This window comes from Dermochelys coriacea, chromosome 6 (genome assembly GCF_009764565.3).
Source record: "Dermochelys coriacea isolate rDerCor1 chromosome 6, rDerCor1.pri.v4, whole genome shotgun sequence".
Lineage (NCBI taxonomy): Eukaryota > Metazoa > Chordata > Testudines > Dermochelyidae > Dermochelys > Dermochelys coriacea.
In genome coordinates this window covers 85,779,287-85,805,279 of record NC_050073.1, presented here as the reverse complement: position 1 = coordinate 85,805,279, position 25,993 = coordinate 85,779,287, and the positions used below count along the sequence as shown (strand labels likewise).

General features: G+C 44.3%; 1 long non-coding RNA gene across 1 annotated transcript; it reads right to left on the bottom strand.

The window, feature by feature from the left end:
* Positions 1-3,509: 3,509 nt before the first annotated feature.
* Positions 3,510-6,097, bottom strand: LOC122460559. Its single transcript, XR_006281933.1, has 3 exons — positions 3,947-6,097; positions 3,596-3,599; positions 3,510-3,556 (listed from the first exon to the last, which is right to left on the bottom strand). It is a non-coding gene; the product is annotated as an uncharacterized LOC122460559 (long non-coding RNA).
* Positions 6,098-25,993: the final 19,896 nt, after the last annotated feature.

The window sequence follows — 25,993 nt, the reverse complement described above, 5'->3', positions numbered from 1 at the left end:
CGCAGCAGACTTGGGGGGGCGGGGGAGGGAGGGAGGTTTCAGCAGCTGACCTGAGCAGAGTCTCATGATCAGTTGCCAGGAATGCAATTGATATTATTCTGTAGTGCCATCCTTGATCAGCCACTTGCCAAGGGATGGAAACTCACTGAACTCATGAAATTAAGCTCCAAGTTCTCTTTGCACTGACTTTGTATTTCTGTTGACATAAATTCCTTAGCATCCTGGGGCCACGTTTAACCTTCCTAACTGATAAAAGAGGAGGAGCCACCTGGTTCCCTCTTGTGCCAGCACTATTGAGAGGGCTATAATTTAGGGTCTGTCAGTCCTGCATCCCAGCTTTTTCCAAATCAAACTATAACTCTTTTCTGTGATGAGCTAGGCTGGGATGTTTACACCTATTACTAAGCCAAGTGGAAGGCCTGTTCCATCACCACACCTATATAGTAGTTTTGTAGATACAACAAATAACCCTTGTTAGTATCTCCCAACAGTCTGAAGTGCAAATATGCATTCCGGATAATACTGAAAAGCTCTGTGAGCCAGTTCATTCAATGTACAGGTGTAGCTGATGATCTTGTAGAGCTTTTTGTATGGAATGTATGAAGACTTAAAGTCATTGCACAGCCTGGGATCTGGGTCACTTCCCTATCCACCACTCTCATTTCCAGGAGCGTGCAATCCTGTGCAATCCAAGAGCTATGGAGTCTGTCTTCCAAAAGTGACAGAGCAAGGTGCAGCCCTAGAGGGTCCTCCAAAGCTCTGGCAGATCTCGCTCTCTGAGGTCTTCACAAAATGACTATGCCAGACTAAATGGGATGCCAAACATGAGTTATGTGTTCCCCTTTCCAGAGTTGTCTTTACAGTCGAAAGAGAATTAAGGCTGGTCGTTTGTCATGGTAAAAGATGCAACAAACCAATGGGGGGAAATGTCAAAAGGTCATTTTGAGAATGTATCCTTTATTTTGCAATTAAAAGTGTTTAAAAACATTAAAAATCCCAGCTCACTCACCCCCTTTTGCTACAATAGACATACATGAAGTAAATAATCATTCACATAATCTTGATCTATATCTGCCTGGGTGGGATGCCAGAGGGAGACTTTTTGCAGAAAAACACCCATGTCTCACATTCTGAGTGATAGGTTTCAGAGTAGCAGCCGTGTTAGTCTGTATTTGCAAAAAGTAAAGGAGTACTTGTGGCACCTTAGAGACTAACAAATTTATTAGAGCATAAGCTTTCGTGAGCTACAGCTCACTTCATCGGATGCATTTGGTGGAAAAAACAGAGGAGAGATTTCTATACACACACAGAGAACATGAAACAATGGGTTTATCATACACACTGTAAGGAGAGTGATCACTTAAGATAAGCCATCACCAGCAGCAGGGGGGGGAAAGGAGGAAAACCTTTCATGGTGACAAGCAAGGTAGGCTAATTCCAGCAGTTAACAAGAATATCAGAGGAACAGTGGGGAGTGGGGTGGGGGGGGGGAGAAATACCATGGGGAAATAGTTTTACTTTGTGTAATGACTCATCCATTCCCAGTCTCTATTCAAGCCTAAGTTAATTGTATCCAGTTTGCAAATTAATTCCAATTCAGCAGTCTCTCGTTGGAGTCTGTTTTTGAAGCTTTTTTGTTGAAGGATAGCCACTCTTAGGTCTGTGATCGAGTGACCAGAGAGATTGAAGTGTTCTCCAACTGGTTTTTGAATGTTATAATTCTTGACGTCTGATTTGTCTTTTACATAGAGACTGTCCAGTTTGGCCAATGTACATGGCAGAGGGGCATTGCTGGCACATGATGGCATATATCACATTGGTAGATGCGCAGGTGAACGAGCCTCTGATAGTGTGGCTGATGTGATTAGGCCCTATGATGGTATCCCCTGAATAGATATGTGGACAGAGTTGGCAACGGGCTTTGTTGCAAGGATAGGTTCCTGGGTTAGTGGTTCTGTTGTGTGGTGTGTGGTTGCTGGTGAGTATTTGCTTCAGATTGGGGGGCTGTCTGTAAGCAAGGACTGGCCTGTCTCCCAAGATCTGTGAGAGTGATGGGTCGTCCTTCAGGATAGGTTGTAGATCCTTGAGGATGCGTTGGAGAGGTTTTAGTTGGGGGCTGAAGGTGATGGCTAGTGGCGTTCTGTTATTTTCTTTGTTGGGCCTGTCCTGTAGTAGGTGACTTCTGGGTACTCTTCTGGCTCTGTCAATCTGTTTCTTCACTTCAGCAGGTGGGTATTGTAGTTGTAGGAAGAGATCAACTTTCTGGACACTACGGTGCTAATAAGCGATGGTCACATAAACACCACCCTATATCGGAAACCTACTGACCGCTATTCCTCCCTACATGCCTCTAGCTTTCATCCAGATCATACCACTCGATCCATTGTCTACAGCCAAGCTCTACGATATAACCGCATTTGCTCCAACCCCTCAGACAGAGACAAACACCTACAAGATCTCTATCATGCATTCCTACAACTACAATACCCATCTGCTGAAGTGAAGAAACAGATTGACAGAGCCAGAAGAGTACCCAGAAGTCACCTACTACAGGACAGGCCCAACAAAGAAAATAACAGAATGCCACTGGCCATCACCTTCAGCCCCCAATTAAAACCTCTCCAACGCATCATCAAGGATCTACAACCTATCCTGAAGGATGAGCCATCACTCTCACAGATCTTGGGAGACAGGCCAGTCCTTGCTTACAGACAGCCCCCCAATCTGAAGCAAATACTCACCAGCAACCACACACCACACAACAGAACCACTAACCCAGGAACCTATCCTTGCAACAAAGCCCGTTGCCAACTCTGTCCACATATCTATTCAGGGGATACCATCATAGGGCCTAATCACATCAGCCACACTATCAGAGGCTCGTTCACCTGCGCATCTACCAATGTGATATATGCCATCATGTGCCAGCAATGCCCCTCTGCCATGTACATTGGCCAAACTGGACAGTCTCTACGTAAAAGAATGAATGGACACAAATCAGACGTCAAGAATTATAACATTCAAAAACCAGTTGGAGAACACTTCAATCTCTCTGGTCACTCGATCACAGACCTAAGAGTGGCTATCCTTCAACAAAAAAGCTTCAAAAACAGACTCCAACGAGAGACTGCTGAATTGGAATTAATTTGCAAACTGGACACAATTAACTTAGGCTTGAATAGAAACTGGGAATGGATGAGTCATTACACAAAGTAAAACTATTTCCCCATGGTATTTCTCCCCCCCCCCCACCCCACTCCCCACTGTTCCTCTGATATTCTTGTTAACTGCTGGAATTAGCCTACCTTGCTTGTCACCATGAAAGGTTTTCCTCCTTTCCCCCCCCTGCTGCTGGTGATGGCTTATCTTAAGTGATCACTCTCCTTACAGTGTGTATGATAAACCCATTGTTTCATGTTCTCTGTGTGTGTATAGAAATCTCTCCTCTGTTTTTTCCACCAAATGCATCTGATGAAGTGAGCTGTAGCTCACGAAAGCTTATGCTCTAATAAATTTGTTAGTCTCTAAGGTGCCACAAGTACTCCTTTTCTTTATTCTGAGTAGCCCCCAATCTGGAAGGAATTTAGCACGTGACTAATCTGAAGTCATTAGGACTATGTACATGCTTAAAGTTGGGCAAAGGCTTAAGTACCTTTCTGAATCCAGCCCAGTATCGTGAGTTCATCCTCATCACTCTACACTGCCCTTTGTTGCCACTCAGGATGCTTCTCCAAAGCTTCCTCCCCACACCAATCATTTTACAACTCCCCATTGATGACTTCGCCTCTCCTAAGTGCGTCTTCCTGTAGCCACTTCATAAAACCATGTTGGTAATTGCCAGCCAAAGCTAAGAGGTCCACCAGCTCCCAGAGGCTGTGCAATGCTCCCAGCCTGCCATGCCTCAGGTGCTAACGTCTTATGTGATGGATCTCTTGCTTGCTTCAACAGATTGTTCAAAATTCAATGCAGCCACCAGCATAGAGAACAAGAAACTGCTCTAATTTTTCTCTCCTTCCTTCCTGTGCTGCCTATAGGTCGCACTACAGCCTGAAGCAGCTGAGAATCCCAACAGCTGTGTATGCTAAGGGGCCTCACCTCCTACCCACCCATAAAACACCCCCTATGCTCGGGCTTGTGAAATCCTGCATATTGCTTGCACCAGGGGAAATTCTCCTCCAATCAGCTAATTGGCTTTCATGGAGTACAGAGGCATAGAGAAGCTGCTGGAAGAAGGCAAATGTCTTCCACAGACTGCCTCCACTGAAACTTGTCCTTGATCAATTTAAATCAATACATTTTTTAAAAATGTTAGTGATAAAAAAAACTGAAAGTAAAGCAGTCTGTCTTAAGGAAACAACAGAAAGCTACCAAGTATTAGGATGTGGTTAAAAAAACCCCTATGCACAAGAGAGTCTGGAAATGGTTAAGATTTCAAAAATCACTCTTCACTCTGCCCTTTACTCTCATTTCTTTGCCCCTGGCTGAGACTCCCATTCCTGCAATGACCCCTCTGCAAAGCCCAACATCAATGGGGCTTCATTTGCGCACAGAGCTCTGAACACAAGCAGCTCATTGTAGAACTGGGACCTAAATTGTAAAGTAAAAAACGTAAGTGGTTCCTTTTGTGTCAGGAACTGCCTCAGTCTGGTGTTTTCATGTAAATAATCTACCCTACACTCACCCTTCGGGCCTGTATCAGACATGAGAGTTAAGGGGCATCTTGCCAGTGCCTGTAGGGCATTTGAGACTTGTAGTCTGTAGCAGTTTAGGCTGGGTTCTTGTATTTGGAGTGTGGGCTCTCTGATCAGTATGGAGAGAATGAACGGGCTCTGGGGTATAGACAGGTGGTGGATGTGGGCAGGAGCTTGTGCAGATCATATGTGAAGAGCTTTCTGGCCTGTACCGTGAGGGCAGGGAACATATAGCAACAGGTTTGTCAATAAATACATTCCAAAATAAAACACCCCACTGCACACACTTCTCTGCCTGGGGACAGGATGACAGAACAAACGTCATGTGACAGACACATAGTCACATTGTTGAATATACTAATGGAAGACACTCAGGCCCAGATCCTCAAAGGTATTTATGTACCTAAGTACGTTTGAGGAGCTTCAGATACTATGGTGATGAGTGCAATATAAGAATCTCTACAGAATAGAATAGGAAAGGGAACTAGCCTTCGGCTTCTGGTCAGTGAGAGTGGGGATGAGTGTCCAGGTGAACTGTTTCGGTTTTCTAAGTTACTGGGGAATATACTTGGAAGTTAGCGGGGCTTGGGGCTGGAGACAAGCGGCAGAGTTAAAGGTGATCTTGGAACCTTCAATGAGTATTTCCAGGATTTTCTGATTTTGTTTAAAGTTTTAAATTACAGGTCTTTCAAACATTTTACAACCTTCATCCCCAATTTACTTACTCAATTTATAAAATAAATATGTAATTCTAATAATTGCTTTATATCACTCAGTATATCTTGACAATGTGAACTCTAAAGCTTTGGAATCTGAACTTCATTTTATCTGTCTTTAAAGAATACCAAAATGTTCAAAGTGTGTGTCTCTGAACACCATTTTAAAGCACAGCACAGCAGTGGCTAACCAAAACTCACTCATTTAACGCCCCCCTCATCAGTCCTCAGGCATCCTTTTCCCCTCCATTCACTTTGGAGAAACTGTGAACAGGCCCTTTCCCCTAAGTTGCTACCCGAAGCCAGCTAAATCCAGTTAAAAGGAAAACAAATAGCCAATCAGAAAAATCAGAAAGGGCCAGAGCCGTCCCTTGGGTACAGTGAATCAGGGCAACTGCCCTGGGCCCTGCGCTTTGGGGGACCCCACGCTTCAATAAAATTGTGAGAAGGCAGGCTGGGAGGTGAGGCAGGAGGCGGGCAGGCGAGCAAGGTGAGGCAAATGGGGAGGCAAGTGGCAAGCTGGGGCGAGGAGCCCCCCTACCAGAACCTCCACCCAGTGCCTCCTGCCCATCGGCGAGCCCCACCGATCAATGCCTCCCCTCCCTCTCAGCACCTTGTGGATCAGATGTTTCGTGGCGTCAGGAGGCGCTGGGCAGGAGGGCAAAGCGTGCTTGGGGGAGGGGGCAGAACTGGGTGGGGAAGAGGTGGGGTGGGGTCTTGGGGGAAGGGGTGGAGTAGAGGCAGGGCCTGGGCGGAGCACCCCCTGGCAGATTAAAAACTCTGCACCTATGTCCCGCCCCCCCCCCCCGGGAAGGTCGTGGAAAGGGCACTTAGAAGCATAGGGATGAAGACCATGAAAGTCATGGACCAAGTATTAAAACATGTACCTTCAGGGACAGAGCTGCCTATTCATAAAGTTATGTCTGCAGGCAGAGGGAATACAATAACCATTTTGGCAGCCACACTAATGCAGCAGGCTCCCCAGTAGAGAAGGAAACTGACACCACTTAGAAATGAAATGGGAAAGTGTTTCATTCTTCTCTTGGCAAAAGACCCATATTTGTGAATTCCTCTGGATGCTGCTAAATCATTAGAAGATATTTGATACAGGATTACAGAGCACTTTCCACTCAGTTTCCACTTGCACAAGGCACTCCTATTTATGGTCCCTGATGGAGAGATGTATTCCCTCGGTGATTTGCTTGTTTCTTCCTTTATATGTTACTGAATGTCAGTAGAGCTGCACTGAGGTGCAGAATGCAGGGCAAGCCAGTGCTGCAATTTTCTGCTACAATGTTAGCAATACAACAACTGTATTTCAAGCTTTCTTCTATTAAATGTAGCTAGCACAGCATTACCTCAGCAGAGAAAATACCTCATATCAATCTCTCCTGTCTCTGGTGATGGGATCTCATGACTGGTAGGTTGAGAGCCACTGAAGCAGACCTTCCATGCAAGAGATGTCTTTTGAATGAGAGAAGGAAAGCAGCAGGGTTAGGATACCAACCCCTAATCAGGTGCTCTTGGTGACACCATTTGTATCCTCTGGGGCTGTCCTGTGTGACACCAAGGCCCACAAAGCACACAACTCTTTATAGCTTGAACTTGTTCCCTACTTGTATTATTTTTTACGTTCTAGTAGAGCCCACTATGTGCTAAACCTTTTCCAAACACAGAACAAGAAAGAGCTTGTCCCAAAGAGCTTTCTAATTAAAAAGTCAAAGTGTTTAGGAAAGGGGTCTGAAATACAAATAAAGTGAACAGGGTGATAACTGACACATCTTGTTAGTTACATTAGTTATTTTATTGCTTTGTAATTAATCCAGCAGGAAAATATTCTGGGAAATACACTAGCTAATTGTAAATGTTCTTTATTAAAAATCAATTTTACACAGAATACAAATGTCTGTGGCATTTGCAAAAAAATTATAATCCGAAAGAGATAACCATCACTTTGGATGAGTCCAGTGTTGTCTTGTCTTGTGTCCTTCAAAACCAGAATTTAAGAAGATCAAAATTAGAAGATTAGATATTCCCCACATATCTCGCTTCCAAACAGACAACCCACTCCCCCCCACATCCCCACTTCTACACAGATTAAATCCAGACACCTGCCATAAGAATCATTCAAGTTATTTTATTTTTGCATTTATTCCAGCTATAGCTATTACATTAATTAAACACAGCACACAGAGAACAATTCTTCAGTATGACTCTTTACACCTTAATTGTATTTATGGTAAATGGGTTACCTTCACGGACACCACAGCCAAACAGTGAGAACCCAACAAATGCCCAGTGAGTAACTCCAGGCTATTACTTTTTTTGGTGGCAGCCAAAACAGGGAGATGAGACTATATGATCCAAGCCAGTGTTACAGATAGATCCTGTGGATACAGCTAATTTGAGCTTGATGAGGTTCCTCTTGGACAAGACAATCCACTCATCCAGTTTGGAGCAATGCAATAGCTTGGAAGGGAACTTTCACAAATAGGAAAGCTTTTCTGTTTTTGCTTTACTCCAGAAAATGAACAAGATGTATTTGCACTGAATAAGCCACTCCAAAAGATTCCCAGCTCAATTAGATTTAGCTTTCTGCTCCTACTGTGCAGAGCTGCCACATTCCATTTCAGGATGCCTGCATGTCAATGAAGAATGACGTGAGCCACACGTAAAGTCTGTAGATCAACTGAAATTTGTAAAACACTTCAGAGTCCTTCATGATGGCAGACACTAGAGGAAATGTAAGACCATCAGAATATGTCAGTGGCTCTCAACCAGGGATAGGCATAGGTCTTCCAGGGGGCACAGCAACTCATCCTGATATTTGCTCAGTTTTACAATAGGCTACATAAAAAGCACTAGCATAGTCAGTACAAACTAAAATTTCATTCAATTACTTGTTTATACTGCTCTATGTACTATACACTGAAATATCAATATAATATTCATATTCCAATTGATTTATAATTATATGGTGAAAATGAGAAAGTCAGCAATTTTTCAGTACTAGTGTGCTGTAACATTTTCGTATTTTTATGTCTGATTTCGTAAGCAAGTAGTTTTTAAGTGAGGTGAAACTTGGGGGTATGCAAGACAAATCAGACTCCTGCAAGGACTACAGTAGTCTGGAAACGTTGAGAGCCACTGATCTAAATGTATTTTCCTCTAAACAGCTGGCTGAATACTGATATACCTATAATTTCCCAAATGTCAAAACTTCCTAGAGCAGCATTTCTCAAATGCAGCCACCGTGGCTTCATGTGGCCACCAGGGGCTTTTCTTGCAGCCACAGCCTCCCGGGCAGTGATTGGAGGGGGTTGGGCCCTGTCCCCCTCTTGAAACACAAACACTGGAGGAGCAGGCAGCCATCCACTGAGTTCCCCACCTTTCCGGAGGCAGCGGGATCAGACTTCCACCCTGGAGTGGCGGGCAGCAGGCTCCAGCTGCGGGGCTCCATCCCCTGGCACGGGGCATCGGGATCCGTCCCCCCAGCTCTCTACCCCCTGATGCCTCCCTACCCACCTCCCCATCCAGTGCTTACTTTGTCCTCAGGCTTGCTGGGGCTGAATAAATCTGCTGTGAAAAGTGATATCTGTACATTTCTTAATATCACTTTTCATAGCAGACTAGTAGCTAGCTGGGAGGCTGTGAAAAGTGATATTAACATACAATATCACTTTTCACAGCAGCAGACTGACTACCTAGCATATCTTAACAAAAAAAAGGGTGGAGGAGAGGGGGGAGAAACAACAAAAAAGACAAGACCATGCAAAGCACCTTATTTGTGTTTCTATTCTGTTTAAGTCCAGTAAAGAATAGAGACCATTTTTATTATCGAGTCAGCAAAAAAACAAAACCCTACATAAATTACGATTTGGACATGTGTATGTGCATATCTATTTGTTTTTCCTAAAGTTAATTATTTTAGGGAAAATTGTCAGAGCAGCCACCAGCAAGAGTTGGTGACTGCACTCTGAGGCTACCAAAAAAATCTGTTGTGAGAACCCTAGAGGTTATATTCTCTGTTGTCTTATATTGGCAATACTGGTAATAGGTATAGGCTTAGCTTTCTAAATAAATTATCGCAAGTTTCTATTGATGCTTTCATAAAAGGAAGGTTTGTATTGATTTTGGACTGTAGGATTTCTTTATCCAGGGGATCATATAGAGTTTGATTACAGTATCATGATTGTGTTCTCTCTCTACTAGTGCTAACTACAGTTTGGTGTTATCCAGTACTGTGCATCAGGTTTCTGATCTGACTAGCTACATAACAGTACTTAATGGTTGGTAAAGCAAATCCTCCATTTTGCCATGGCTTTTGTAAAGAAGATTGCATAAGTTTATTTCCACAAATGAATTGATCATGGATTGCCATTGATTTAAGAGATTTCCTGCGACTAAAACTGGGAGTGCTTGGAAAAGGAAGTTAATTCAGGAGTAAGATACTCATTTTAACTGCCACAGTTTTGCCTAACCCTGAAATTTCATATTTTGGCTAATTTTCCAAATCTGTTTCAATTTTCTTAGTCAAAGGAGTATAATTCATATGTCTTGCCATGTTTTAGAAATGTTTATTCCAAGGTGTTTTATTAAAGTATTTCCCATTTCTATCTTTATTTATCTTTTATATCTTTTTTTTGTAGATCAGAGCCTTTACTTACATCTAGGAGTTCTGATTTTATTTTAAGTCCTGATGCTTTGCCAAATTTTAGGATTCCCTCTTGCAGTTCTAGTAGTGTGTGAGCTGGCTTCATAACAAATACTATAACACTGTCTGCATGACAGAGTAATGTGTATTCCCTATTATAATTCTATTTACATTAGGATTATTTCTGATTGGGCAAAGCCTGACTATATTTCCTCTCTCAATTTCATCCCATTTCTACTTGCTACACCCCCTAGAACCATCCTAAACAATTCCTTCCCCTCCAATTGATCACTCTTCAAACACCTGTACACAAATGTTATATATTCCTCCCACCCACTTGTTGTTAGCTGGCAGTGTATTACCAAGTTCACTTAATGTTTTCTTATAAGGCAATTCCCTCCCCCTCCTTAACCATTTTTTGTTCTTCTCTGATTTCTCTTTTATCTTTTTGGTAACAAGAACTGGAAATGAACACAATATTCCAGATGTCGCTGCATCAGTTACACAATCTTTCTAAATTCATAGTGTTCCCTTGCTAGGATACCTGAGCACCTTACAATAGAAAGTGTAGCCATTCAGATACATTTCTCTCTCCACTCCAAGCAGCGGGGTCTGGACTTTGGCTTGTGTTTGGGAGTGGTTGTGGGAAGGTTGTTTAAAGAAGTGGCTTTTACACTTTGTTCAGAAGGTGCTAAAGTTCACGATTTTGCCAATATCTTCCATGACACAGTAAAGATGTATGAGTAAATTGCCTAGAAACATTTATCTAGGTTCTGCCTCAATATGATCTCTCTGCACATGAAGCATCAAACTTTAGTGTCCCGTTTTTCTACCAGTGCATATCAGACACATCTAATTTGTTTTCAATTATTTCCCTCCTATTGAATATCTACGGTAGGATTTTCAAAAGCACTCAGTGTTGGCCTAACTCTCTCTAAGTGAAATCAGTGGGAGTTTTACTATTGATTTCAAATGGGAGCAGAGTAAAGTCAAGGCTCAACACTTCTGATAGTCCCATGCTCACATTTTAAACTCCTCTTCCCCTAGCTGTATTAGGATTTGACCTGCTCACATTCAAACTATTTTACTATTTCCAGCTCTTATTTCTAACCTGTGTATCATTTCACTCCTCTCAGTGGTGTTTGTGTGTGTCTATCTACAATATAATATGATCTGTAACTTTAATCTGATTCAAGTATTTTTAGTATGCCCATGGCCACAGTGCCCAAAGGGCTATTTGGCACCTCTTCTACATCAATAAAGATGACTCAAAGGGGAGAAAAAAAAAGTTTTTTTCTTCTTTATGAGTCATAGAAGATCTGAAAGGGTTATCTCTATTGTTGTTAATACTAACAATTCAGATCTTGGCTAATACTAACAATTCAGAAAACTGTATAGGTAGTAGAATTGTGACATTACAATTACCAAGGGAGAAAAACATGATTGAATAAGGAAGTTATTTTTATACAGATTCTTTAAAACTTTGTATATGTTAATAGTAGGGCTGTCAAGCAATTAAAAAAATTAATCATGATTAATCACAATTTTAATTGCACTGTTAAACAATAAAAGAATATCATTTATTTAAATATGATGGAGGTTTTCTCTACTTTCAAATATAGGGTTGGGGCTTGGAGCTCTGGGCCTCAGCCCCCCATCAGGGCGCCAGCCCCTCTCTTGGCTCAGGGTTTCAGGACACCCGACCCCAGCCGCCGAGCTGGGTCTTCAGCCCCTCTTCTGCCTCCGGAGCTCCAGGCTAGGGCTTCAACCCCCACATTGCAGGTGCCTCCCTCCCCTCCCAGAGGTAAGCAATTAATGCATTACAAAAATTAACTCGTTAATTTTCTTTTCAGTTAATCGCAGGCATTAACTGAGATTAATCAACAGCCCTAATTAAAGGTTATTTAACTCCAATGTTCTAAAAACAGTTGGGAGAAAAGCTCTCTTTGTTAAAGATTCAACATTCCCATCTTCTAATTAAGGGCTGAGGAACCCCTATCCCAGCCTATCCCAGCCTCCCTGAAACCCCACAATGAATTCTCTATCAAAGTCTGGGAAAACTGAACTTGACATTCCTGATATTTCTAAGAAAAGAAAAACACCACCTCTTTCAAGGCCTTTATATGTTATAAAGGAGCACAAGAAAAGGGGTGGAAAACACAACAATAATTTTTTCCCATGCAAGGCCATTTTCAATAGATTCATAACAGACAATCAGACCTAACATCGATCCCTGCAACACTAATATACGCATCTTTCCTGAGTTCAATACTTCACTATTTACGAATAATGTCTGGTAAATTTTCAACTGATTTTCAATTCCTCTTTCAGGGTATAATCCACACCAAGTTGACTTTGTTTTTCTAATAAAATGGAGACTGTGTATCAAACACTTTACAAGTCTAAATTACATCTATGGCTCTCCCTTTCTCCACTAATTTTGTAATTCTATCAAACAGACCAGTCAATTTTATGTGGCATGATTTGTTATTTAAAATGACTCCCTCACTGCTGTTTATTGCTCATGCTTCTGTATATTCTCTAGGTGCTAAGAGAATTGTTTATCTTAACAGTTGTTCCATTAGTTTACTAGGGAGCAAAGTCAGATAGTAATTGCCAGGCTCACTTTTTTTTTCCTGTGGCAATCACAGAAGGCACAAGGTTACAACCCATAAAACAAACTTTTGAGAGTCATGCCTTCCCTCCCCCACCATTGGCATTGGGACCGAGAGCAGGGCCGTGGCTCCAGTGGGGGGACCATACGGACAGGGGTAAGGAGGCTGAGGCCACAGCTGGGGGTGGGGCTGGGAGCGGGACAGCTGCCAGGGGACCGCTAACAGTTTGGGGACCTCTGCCATAAAAGAAAAGATGACCCATACATGTTTAAGTGAAAAGCCTGAAGCAGAAAGAAACTGCAGTTCAAAAGAGGACAAAACCAAGCATTGTTTTAGAAAGAAATTTTATTGAATTATTTTATGCACAAAACATACACTTCATTACAAAAACAAATACTTACATGTTACTTTTAAAACTAGATTGGGCAAAACACTGGAGAAGATATTGTACGGAACAGTCCTGCATTGGTCTCCAGACAGCAGAAGGAGAATAAGACTAGATACAAAATGGTTACTAACCTCTGTAACTGTTGTTCTTTGAGATGTGTTGCTCATGTCCATTCCATGACCCACCTTCCTACCCCTCTGTCAGAGTTGGCCAGTAAGGAGGAACTGAGAGGGTGCGTGGCTGGCAGCGCCCTTTATACCTGGCGCATAAATGCGTGGCTCTGGAGGGCGCTAGAGCCAACCCAACGGATACCACTAAGGAAAAAATCTCCAGCAGTGGTGCACTTGGCACACACATACCTAACATGGAATGGACATGAGCAACACATCTCAAAGAACAACAGTTACAGAGGTTAGTAACCATTTTTTCCTCTTGGAGTGCTTGCTCATGTCCATTCCATGTTAGGTGACTCGCGAGCAGTACCGCAAGGAGGTGGGCTCAGAGTTCACGGGCATATAGACAGCAACACTACCCTTTGAAACTAGCGTTGGGCTCAGGCCCTTTGGGTGACAGTGTAGTGGGACATGAAGGAATGCACCAGCCACCAGGTCAGGGCTCTACAGATGTCCTGGATTGGGACCTGCGCTAGGAATGCGGCTGACAAAGCTCGGGCTCTTGTTGAATAAGTGGTTAAAATGGCCCAAGGTGGAATGTTTGCCTGGTTGTAGCAAGCTTGAATACAGGCTGTTATCCAGGACAACATTCTTTGAGATGACACAGGTAGCCCTCTCATCCCTTCCATTATTGTTACAGAGTTGCGTGGATTTGCAGAAGGGTTTAGTCCTCCCAATTATACAAGGTGAGGGTCTAACGTCCAACGAATGAAGCTGTCGTTCCTCAAAATTCTTGTGAGGTTTCCGGAAGAAGACTGGTAGGAAAATGACTTTGCTGTTATGGGATTGTGACACCACCTTTGACAGGAAGGCTGGATGGGGGCGCAGTTGTAGGGCTGGCCTTAGGGAAAATTGCACCCTGGGTGAACTTGCATTTTTCGTGCCCCTCCATTGCCCCTGGCCCCCATGGGCTCCCACCCTCCCTTCACCCCTAACCCCTTCACTGTGCTCCCTTTTCCCCATATCCCTGCACTCCCCTCCTGTGCCTCTTACCCTTGCACCCCCTTCATTCCTACCCCTGCACTGTGCCCTCTTCACCCCAACCCCTGTACTCCCCTCCTGTGCTCCTAATCTCTGTACCCCCTTTATCTCTCCCCTACTGCGCCAACCCCTGCACTGTGCCCTTTTCACCCTAATCCCTGCCCCTCCCTCCTACACCCTTATCCCCTGCACTGTGCCCTCTTCACCCCAACCCTGCCTCCCTCCTATGCCCCTAACCTATGCAGCCCCCTCCTGCACCCACATGGGAAAACTAACCTGGATGCAGTGATGGAGCAGCTGGCATTGCTGATTGCTCCCCCACTAGACAGCTGCTCCTCTGCCCCATGCACCCCTAGGGGGCTATGAGGGGAGGAGCGAGATCAGGGCTCCCTGCATCCAGGTCACTTTCATTGCCTGGGCTGCATAAAGGGAGAGCAAAGAGCAACAGCTGCTGATGCTCACCTCACCTCACAGCACAGCTCAGGTTGGTAAAGTGACCTGGATGCATGGAGCCCTGGTGTGTGTGTGTTGAGGGGAGAGTGTGAGTGTGAGTGTGTGTGTGCACGCGCGTCTGAGTAAGTGTATGAGCGCACTGTCTCGTTAAGAAAGCACTCAGGATCAGGTGCCTGAAGGCTTCTTCAGCCACAAGCAGCTGCTGCTGGACCCAGAGAGGCAGCAGCACACAGATTCCCCCTGTCCTGTCACCCCAGCTCAGTGGAGACCGGGTACACGGGTGGGGAGAGGTGGGCACCCCGACATCACCACCCCACCCACACAGCAGACAGGAGGCTCCCAGTCCAGAGTGGCCAGGGGCTTGGGGGAAGGAGGGGAGAGGAGAGGAAACAGGAGCAGCAGCGGCTCCACACCAGCGGCGGGGCAGAATGGGCACCTCTGCTCCGGAGAAGTCCCTGGCTCGGCTTCTTATCCAACTGCTCCCCTGCAGTTCGGGTCCCTCCCCCACCTTCCAGATGCTACTGCTCCACCTGTCTGCCTCCACCAGCCCAGCTGGCTCTCAGCAGGTCAGGTAGGAATCAGGCAAACCCTACACATGGCGCCCCCTTTGGTGGGCTGCCGCCCGTATTGCTCACCCACAGGGATGGCCCTGCACAATTGAACCTTGACCTTGAAGAATACTGTGTGGGGTGGTTCTGAGATAAGGGCCTTGATTTTAGACACCCTCCTGGCTGAGGTGAGCGCCACCAGGAAGGTGACGTTACAGGAGGGAAGCAGCAGGGAGCATAATGCTAACAGCTCGAAGGGGGCCCTGTGAGTGTCGAAAGAACCAGGCTTAAGTCCCATGGGGGGATAGGCTTGTGAACCTGAGGATAGAGTCTTTACAACCCCTTAAAAAACCCAACTATTATATTGGGGTTTGGGTCGAGTCAAACACTCTATTCTCTGAACTAGAACAAGAGTTGATTTCTGCTCATTTATCACCAGGACCAGCACTCTGAAGGTGGCTCAAACCATGCTGACGCTATTTTGTACTTGAGCCTGCAACCGACCTTTAATCAGCCAGTCGTTGAGGTACAGGTAGACTTGTATGCCTCACCGCCTGAGGAAGGCTGCTACGATTACCATACACGTTGTGAAAACCCATAAGGCAGCTGCTAGGCCTAAGGGGAGAGCAGTGAATTGGTTGTGGTGTTGACTCACTATAAGCCTGAGAAAAATGTGAAAACATGCATCATTTAAGTTGAGGTTCGGCATACCTAGTCTCCTGGATCCAGGAAGGGAATGATGGAGGCAGGCAGACCATGCGGAACCACAGTTTCTTGAGATATCTGTTGAGGCAATGCAGGTCCAAGGTAAGCTGGAGGCCCCCTTTGGGATTAGGAAATACCAGGAATAGAACCCCTTCCAAGTCTTGAGGAACTTTCTCCACGGCCCCCATATATAGGAGGGACTGCAGCTCCTGGATGAGGAAATACTCATGAGAATGGTCCCAGAAGAAGGATAGGGATGGGGATGGAGGGGTGGATAGAAACTGAAGTGTATATCTGGTTTTCATTGTGCTCATAAGTGGGTAGCTGATGTTATGAATGACCATGCCAGGGTGAAGAGCAACAGACGGTCCAAAAATAAGGAAGGGGGGGACCAAAACGATGACTGATTTAGCACCCTTGGGCACACCTTCAAAAGGCCTGTTTGGGCCCGCCAGAGTATCTCCGAGATTCCAACTGGGAGGCTGAGGTGGACGAGAGTGGTTGATGCTCTTTTTAACCCCTTTCTTTCCTTTTGTAGGTCTCCTGTCTTGGAGGTGCTGAGAATTAAGGAGGCTGCTGGGGCCTGAAGTGCTTCCTGGACGCTGATGGAATATAAAGGCCCAGAGACTGTAGAATGGCCCTGGAATCCTTCAGGCCATGAAGTCTCGAGTCAGTCTGCTCTGATAAAAGAGAAGCCTCCAAAGGGGAGGTCCTGGATGGACTGTTGACCCTCATGGGGAAGATCGGACGACTGTAGCCAAGAGCAATTCCTCATGGCAACTGCTGAGGCCATTGTTCTGGCTGCTGAGTTGACAACATCCAGAGCCACCTGGAGAGAGGTCCTGGACACATTCATACCTTCCTCCAAGAGGGCAGTGAACTCCTGCCTTGAATCTTGGGCAAGGAGCCTTTGAATTTAGACAGGGAGTCCCACAAATTAAAATCTCTCCCCAGCAAAGTCTGCTGGTTGGAGATACGTAGTTGAAGGCTACCCATTCAATATACCTTTTGTCAAGTCTCTTAGTAATCTTTTGTTTTGGGGTAGCGCTTGTCTGGCCTTGTCTGTCCCTTTTGTTCGCTGAAAATACTACCAGGAACACCAGGGGAGGGTGCGAATGGAGGTATTCAAACCTGCTTGCTGGCACATAATACTTCTTCGCTGCCCTCTTTGAGGCAGGGGGCAGAGACAAAGGAGTTTGCCACAGGGCCTTAACTGGTGCCATCACTATGTCATTGATGGGCAGGGCTATTTTGGATGGAGCTGCTGCAGACAGGATATCAATAAGGCTGTGCAATGTCTCTTTGAACTCCTCAATTTCCAGGCCCAGGTTCGCCATAACCCTCTTCAGAAGGTCCTGCTGGGCCCCCAAATTTTCCACCAGTGATAGCCTCATCAGGGTGGGGGGGGGCGGGGAAGCTTGCACTTCCTCTTTCTCAATGACATCCACTGGAGCCAACTCCTGGATGTTGCTACTGGGGTCAGGGTCCAGTGCTGAGCAGGAAGGAGTGATGGCCCATCTCTCAGAGACCACAGAGTAGGAGCAGTGGAAGGAAGGACCCGATACCGGGGGAAACCCCCAAGGGTTCCAATAAGGCCACTGCATCAGCCAGTGTCCTGCTGCCCAGGAGCCAGCTGTGGGACCAGTACCAAACCTCTGTGGTACATCAACTAGGTATCGGTGGTGGGCCTTTGGTGACACATAAGGTTCCCCTTCAGATTCCAAAGAGAAGTCTTCTTTCAGCGACCACAGTGGAGAGGTACCTGCTTCCACATCCATACAGTGCCAGGGTTCTGAGGACCAGTGATGTATCGGAGATCAGGTGAGGTTTGCCCCAAGAGGGTGCAGAGGGACCCAGTGCCAGGAAGGCGCACGATGATCCCTGCTTCCAGATGCCAGAACTGGTGGGTGCTCCATTGGTGTTGGCCAGCCCGGTAGAGAGAGATGGTCCCTAGCTGCCTGGAAAGTCTCTGGGGTCGATGGTACTGTCAGACTGCCGGAACTGCGGCGGCTTCCTGGAGTTGAGGGAGGATCCCACACCAGACTCAATGCTCTGGGAGGAGTCAACAGTGCCAACATGGGTCCAATATCAGACAAGTGGCCTGGCACAAGTCTCACTATACTGCCTTCTCCTCGCTTGTCTCTCTTTGGCACCAGTGAGCACCCTCTCTCAGTGCACTGTTGCTGCTTCTACTTCTTCCTTGGTACTGGAGATGGTGGATGGTGCCGAGGGAGCGTTTGGTACTGACGGCGAAGTACCTGGTGCGAATTGGAGTGGTTCAGCTCTGAGACTGGTCTGAAGGTGGCTCTCATGAGGATAGCCTTCAGCCAGATGTCCGTGTCTTTCTTAGTGCGGGGCCTGAAGTCCATAGAGATCTGACACTTGTCCCTCATGCAAGTTTCACCCAGGCACTTTAAGCAGCTGGAGTGCGGGTCACTCACGGGCACAGACTTGCCACAGGATGCACAAAGCTTGAAGCCTGGGGACTGTGGCATGCCTGGCCCCTGGGGTGCAGAAGTCCCTCTATGATAGGAACTAACTATATACACAAACTACTTGAAAACTACATACACTAAAATAACTACAAATGTAGAAAAAACCCCAAAAACCACTAGGAAGAAGCCTTGCTGAAGCAAGAAAGGTTGTTTCAGCAACCGTCACAGGTGGTAAGAAGGAACTGGGCCAGTGGCGCCCCTCATACTGGTGCATAAGAGCGCAGCACCCGAGGGTGCTAGAGCTGGCCCAACAGATACCACTCCAGAGAAAGAAAAGGAGTACTTGTGGCACCTTAGAGACTAACAAATTTATTAGAGCATAAGCTTTCGTGAGCTACAGCTCACTTCATCGGATGCATCCGATGAAGTGAGCTGTAGCTCACGAAAGCTTATGCTCTAATAAATTTGTTAGTCTCTAAGGTGCCACAAGTACTCCTTTTCTTTTTGCGAATAGAGCAACTGTAATTGTTTATTAAATAAACATATTAAGCAAATCAATTAGAGGTACAAAAAATTAATGCTTATGAATCAATAGTCTTAAAAATACAGTACTCTCTTGCCTTGGAGAATGCTACGAGTTTCAACCCATTAATTTTTACAAATGTCATTGACTGCTGCTCTGATTTAGGCCCAGCAGCATGGAATCTGCATCGTCAGCTTTGGCAGTAAGTGACCAAAGAAATTTGCTGTATTTACTCCTTTATGGTTCTGGCAGAGGTTGCACCTCAAGGGAATTACAGCAACATTTCAAAAGTTAACAAAGAATTTTAGGTGTACTGTTTACACTAAAATGTAAATTTTAACCATTCACTAAGTAACCCTTGTGTGCCCTGCAAGCCCTTGGACACTATTGCTGTGGTAAAAGCAAGAGGGTAGTTACCATGACCTGCTTTTCGAGATCAGGTATTCCCTGTTTCAATTTATTTTTTGTTGAGTCCATATCAAACTGACCATGTATTTCCAACTACTGAACTTCAAATGAACTTCCAGTCATAATTGTACTAGCTACTACTGGCCAGAGTGCATAACTTTTAAAAGGACTGAAAGTGACCTAGTTGCATGATTTGCATGCCGTTCTCCACAATGGACAAGCAGTCATGTTACCTGAACCTGTTTTATCAACAGCTGTTGAAATTGAGAACAATTATATTTCCAGTGTGAATAGGAACTAAAAGACCAGCAGCACACAGGCAGCATCTGGAAATAGGAAACACTATCTCAATGAACAGTCCTTTCACTGAAGGCCTGTGTGTTGATGACACTGGATCCTACTTTTGCAAAAGCCCAGCCAAAGCAGGAGTGTTGATCTGGTGAAAAATATTCTATTTCAGAAACTTTATAGAGCTCTAATTATTAATGGAAGATAAAGTTCTTACTATTCTTACCTATATGCCAACACTTAACTGGAAGGGCCTTTGTTAACACTTGGCTCCAGGATTCCTATCAGAATTGTTTGTGTTAATATTTTCTGTATCAGCTAAACTGTCGGGATGTTGGCTGCCAATGCTTCCCATTCTGAATGGGCAAGTGGATCAGGAAACAGTACAAGGTCCTTGTAGTTACTGTACTGATGAGCAAGGTGCTTGTGCCTCATTCTTTAGTAAGAGTCCATTCCCCACAAGTAAGAATAATCCTCTGAATGGCATATCACAAGCAGCTACTGTGGAGAAGATTGCGATGTCACAGGTGAGAATTAGAATGAGTAGAAGCAGCAGAAGCCAAGCTCTGAAAAAACCTGTTTTTATGCAAGTGTCCCCTGGTAATATACGATTGAAGTAAACCACAGGATGCTCTTTTCTGAGTTTTCCATGACATCTTGCCAGCTCCTTCCCATAAACAGGGCGGTATAATTTGGCCGGAAGGAGAGCATCTCACTCCTTTCCACAGCCAAAAAGCAGGAACTCAGGAATGTCCCAATCATAGTTTAAATGGTCTTTCTGCACCAACTCTTTCATACTTACAGCAGGTAAGAGGATTTATAAACATGGTAGGCCATGGAGCTGCAGAGCTCAACAACACATTTCTCCACCCTCTCATTACAAAGACAGTTGTTAGGCAAAGACAAGTTTTGGTTTTACTGTGGTGTGAATCGGAAATGCAACTGCCAAGATCTGTTTCACTATGAATAATGGAGAATACAGACATCTCAAAGGACCTGAGGGTTCTGTGAAGTGAGACAGAAGGATATTCCTCATCATAAGACTTTACCTCTGATAATAGCACAGCTTGTGCATCAAATAATCACAGCCAACAATCAGCTACGGAGCAGTAACTATGAGGCAGTCAGTGACTTTGAAGACCCATGGAAGCAGCTGAATCTGGTGGCTAGCTGCACTGGACGCCCCTCCTGGTCCTGGAGCCATTGCCTTTGCCAGCTAATGGTGCTGGGGCTCATGTGTTAAGCATTCCATTAGGTGCAAAACACTGCCACCCACTGGGTGTCTAATGTCACTGAAGAGCCACGGTAAAACCACTACCTTTGAAGCAGTCTCCCCACTAGGTGGACCAATGCTCCAAGGATCTCTTGGCTAGCAGTGTGGCAGCTCAGCTCAGCACACTGAAGTGGGTTTTGTTTATAGCCTTTTTGGGATACTTGGTGTCAATTCAACCCTGCCTTTATACTCCGTGTACTGCTGAATAATCTTGTTTGCAGTGTGTTTTCACCAGGCTTGCCACCCCAAATCAACCTCTGGGCTAAGAAGTCAGAGCCCTGAACACATGTGGGTGGAGAGCTGAAGGTATTAAGGAATTTTCTATGAATCACAATAGAATTAACAAGTATTAAAGGGCGGGAACAAATGCAAGTATTATAGCCTGATTTTTCTTTTCACACAGAAATCCACATAAGTAAATGGAGTTACACCAGGGTAAGAAAGAAAAGGAGTACTTGTGGCACCTTAGAGACTAACAAATTTATTTGAGCATAAGCTTTCGTGAGCTACAGGTCACTTCATCGGACGCATGGGTGATATGAAAGCAGAACGAGGCCCCACATTTAAAACAATTGCATGCAACTGCCCTATACAATTGGAAGACACAGTAGCAGTGAAGACAAGAACTGATCAACTAATGGATTCTTCAGTTTGAAGACAACGCAAAAAATCAGGAAAAAATCCAGTTTGATTTGAACCAAAATCAATTTTTTTCAAAATCTGTCATATCAAAAAACTAAAAAAATCTTTTTCAATCAACTAAAATGTTCTGGGTTGATTCTAAACAAACTTTTACATTTTTTTTGTTTTGATTCAGCTATTTGAGTGTTTTTCATCCTTTTTTGTGTTTTTTTTTAAACAAAATTGCCCAAATTTGAATTCGAAATGCTGTTCCAAAATGAAAAGTCAAAATGAAACGTTTCAAAATTAAAGTCAAAACATTTTGACTTCCCCATAGCCAAATCTTTTGTCCAATTCTACCCAAATTCACTAAGTTTTAGAGCATTGAAAAATACATTTTTTGATAAAAAAATCTATTGGACAAAACAACTTCACCCAGCTTTAGTGAGGATCTGTACAGAGGTCATGTGCAGAAAAACTTTATGGTGGAATTCTCAGACTCTGTGTCTTCTCCCCACCATAGGTTTAACAAACCTAGGTGTATGGAGGATCCCCTACTTTATGATAAGGTCCCAGTTCAGTACCACTGGGATTTAGAGAACAGGTATGTTATCAATCCAGATGCCCAATCACAATGTGGCTTTGGACGATAAATGTCCCAACCTAGACAAACACACCACAGTGAGCATTAACCTTAAAAGCATACTGACACTTGTGGCTTTAAGACACAGCATCCTCTATCCCATGTGGAAGGGAACGACAGCTTTAATGATGATCAGAACTTTTAGGTACAACACAACACACAGATGCAACTTAAGATTGGTCTGTGGGAAGCATCACTGAAGATACTTATCCTTGTGACCTCTCCTCCATGAGTGCAGGGCATGTCTGCTTTCTGTTAATATACCATGAGGGGCAATGCAGGAACAAGTCCCTTTGTGTGATTCAAGGCCAGATAAATCACAAAGTGATTGCTGCTGGAGAAGGGAAAGGCAATTCTCTAAATAAATCAGGCTCAAAGGCAGCATGTCAATAAGCACAGACCGTAGTAAAAAGATTGGGCAAAAAATAAAGATAAAGCTGGGTTTCTCGCAGCATAGGCTACCTGCAACTGTGCATTTTTCCTTCATGAGAGACCAATGACAAATGGCATTTTAAATATTCACCCATTGTCAAAACGTACATCCTTATCTCAATTAAGTAACATTATGATTAGAAGAAATGTAACCAGACCCAGCACAGTAAAATCTAATTCTTACTCTTTGAGAGAGAGCCATTCATGGTGCTGCCATTTCTCATGTCCATTTTAATATTTCCCATTCTTCATTTTGCAGCTTCAGTGGATGTCTTACTGAAATTACCTGTGCTGTGGAAGGTGGAGACCAGGTACATATTTGTAAATATAGTGCGCCTTTTGTGACTGTAATTACTTTAACTAAATTTAATGCAGTTCTAGCCCATCAAGTATATTCAGGAGGCTTTTTGTTTTCTGAGCAGAATTAGTACATCAAGTTTAGCGAACAACAAATCCAATAATACTGAAAAGTGCTACTTACAGATTACAGAAGGTCAACTAATTTAGTGCACAAGGTTCCTCTAATACTTTGACTCGCCTGCAGGCAGCCCACCCTATATCTGCCATATTGAACCCAATGCTCTGCATGTTCATACAATGTAATATTGTAATGACTGAGGAAAATCAAAGCATGGAATGAAACAGGAAAAACATAGTTGAAAGATCTGGATGCCAGATGAAGGACCCTAGCCATACTGCATCCAGCTGGAGAACTGAGCATAAAGACAACTGATTTCAACACTACATTTTCATTTGTTGAATTTTACATAATATACATAATTGATGAACATGGCAAGGGAAGCATCAACTCATATACCACAACAGTGTGTTTAGGTCTCGTGCTACACCAGGCAACAGAAGGAATGTCAAGACAGATTCTAATTTTTGTAAAGAAAAAGGTTCTTTCTATCTCTCTCTTGTAAGTCTAAGATGATGAACAGGTCCCAACCTTGCTAGGAGGTTTCCTCAGAGCCCTGATCCTGGTGCACAGTGAGATAGAAAAATGGGAGTAAAGGAAACACTGCAGAATACTTGAAAAGGAGAAGCCACACACATTGCAAAAAGGTAGGAAACTGCACATAAAAGTTCTTTTCCTTAGGCTTAGCTCTCAGGATAAAGGATGACTTCAACCTCTGTTAGTGCAAAGGAGGTGGCATCCAGAGTAAATAACAAAGCAAAGTCTCAGGCAGAAAGACTCAATACCACACAAACGAGGTTTCAAATAGACTGTTGGCAGAACTGAGGCAGAAGGAATTTTCTCTGTACAAATAACATTCAGCATCAAGTCCTCTATAGGGCAAGAACCCAACTTGTGCTAGCATTTTACTTTAGCTCTCGTGCAACTGTAATCCCATCAGCTCCGCAACACTTGCTGGCTCCACATTAGTTGTGCTGATTTATTAATAAATGTATAAGTCTCCTTTCTCTGTGACAGCTGAGGACATAAGTTGTCCACAATAAAACCACCGCTTGCCATCTTCTCCTCTTGCATAACTTATCACCAAAAGGGTCAGACTCCATGGGGAAGTGCCTGGGTGAAGAGGTGGGTCTTGGAAAATACCCTAAAGGAGGTAAGACTCATTGTGGCCTGAAGGAGACAATCTCTAACAAAAGATTACTCGACCACCTTGGGCCCTCCCCAAGGATGTTCTATCCCAAACTTCATAATCATAACTGGGGCTAACAACAGAAGTGTCCTAGCTGAACACAGCTGCCCTTCTTTCTCATGCAGTGAGAGGCAAGTTCCTGAGATAGACAGATCCCAGTACAATTATGACTTTGTAAATGACATCAGGACCTTGAATTGGATTCAGAGTTCAATAAGCAACCAAAGTAGAGTGCAAAGCAGTGGCGTGATATGCTCAACACTTTCTTCCTTAGCAAGGTGGCCCACTGTGTGTTGCACCAGCCTTCGTTTCTGGGTGGCCTTCAGGATCAACCCCATATATAGCTTTGTATAACAGGTCTAGCCAGGAGGCAACAAAAGCATGGATCTCCATGGCTATCGTCCTCATCCAGTAAAAAATGGGTCCAATCTTCTGACCAGCATTTGAGGGTAAAAGATTATTTTGACCACTGCTGTCTGGTATTCCAAGAGCAGACATGAATCTAGCAGAACCCAAGGCTGCACACCATCGACAACTGGGAGATGGAAGGGGCTGATATTCTCGGCTGAAAGTGGTTATATTCTGCCAGTTTCTCCAAGTTTTCCCTTTGCCAACCTCCATCACCTCTATTTTGGCCGTACGGAGCTAGCTTCTTTTCATTCATATCTTTGTTATGTACAGAGGCATATCATCAACAAGTAGGAAATGCGGAACTGGGTGTTGTCATTATACTGTTGACATTGTAGTCTATACAGAATCTCAGTATCTCCCTTGACAGCCACACAAACTTGCTGAAGAAGAGGTGACTGGATGTTTCTCTGTAGCTCTATTGAAGAATGGCTGCTGCAATGAGTCCAAATCTGACTTAGTACAGTACATAGATCTGCAAGTGAGAACAAGGAAGCCTCTATTCTATGTTCACTTGACGACTTCCCCTTTCCCCATACCAGCCAGCTCCCAGGGGAAGAGACTTACAAACACTTTATATTTCTAGAAAAGGAGTATTTAAATTGTAAACTCTTTGGGGGCAAGGTCTTTGTATTCATGTGTGTCTATATAAAGAATGCCACACTGTTCGCACTATACAAACAGCGAATAAAAAGGCTTGTATGTATTTGCACTATACCTATTCTGACAGTCCATGCCTTTGCCTCAACTCTGAGAAGTTGTTTCTTTGTGGGAGATCTCAGGTCTGATCCTGGAAGACACTGAACACTCCATTTTCTATTGACTTCAATGGAAGTTGAGGACACAATACCCCCAAGGATCAGGCCCCAGTTAGGTATACATCACAAGATTCCCTAATTGGGATGGAGCCTCTCTCCTCCACAAACTCTGGAGAATTCGCTTTTCCTGTCACAGAGTCATGCTTCCTCTAATAATGGCATCAGCAAAAACTTCCTGGATAAAATGCTCTACATTCTGACTGTTTTATAGCATCCATCTCACTAACAGCCAGTTACTACTTTCATTGTGTCCATCTTATCATCCTTCTCCTAGCAGCACTTGCATGGAACTGGCCATTAGAGCAGGAGGCCAGACAGGCTTTCTGCCGCCTTAGGCAAAAAAGTCAATGGTTGAGCACTTTCCTTACCCTGGTTGGCAAAGGAAGAAAGCTCCAGATGTTACTCTCTGACACTAGAAGCAGCAAAAATGAAAAAGTAAAGAAAATCTCTTCAGCTGAATCTTGTATAATATTCTTCACACAATGGCAACTGCTAAACCACCCACTGTTCCTGTCCAGTTTCATCTCAGAAGGTTAGCAGGGCAAGATGTTACCTTTCTGTCTTATCAAATACACGATAGGACAAACCAATTCCTACATCTAATTGCCTAACA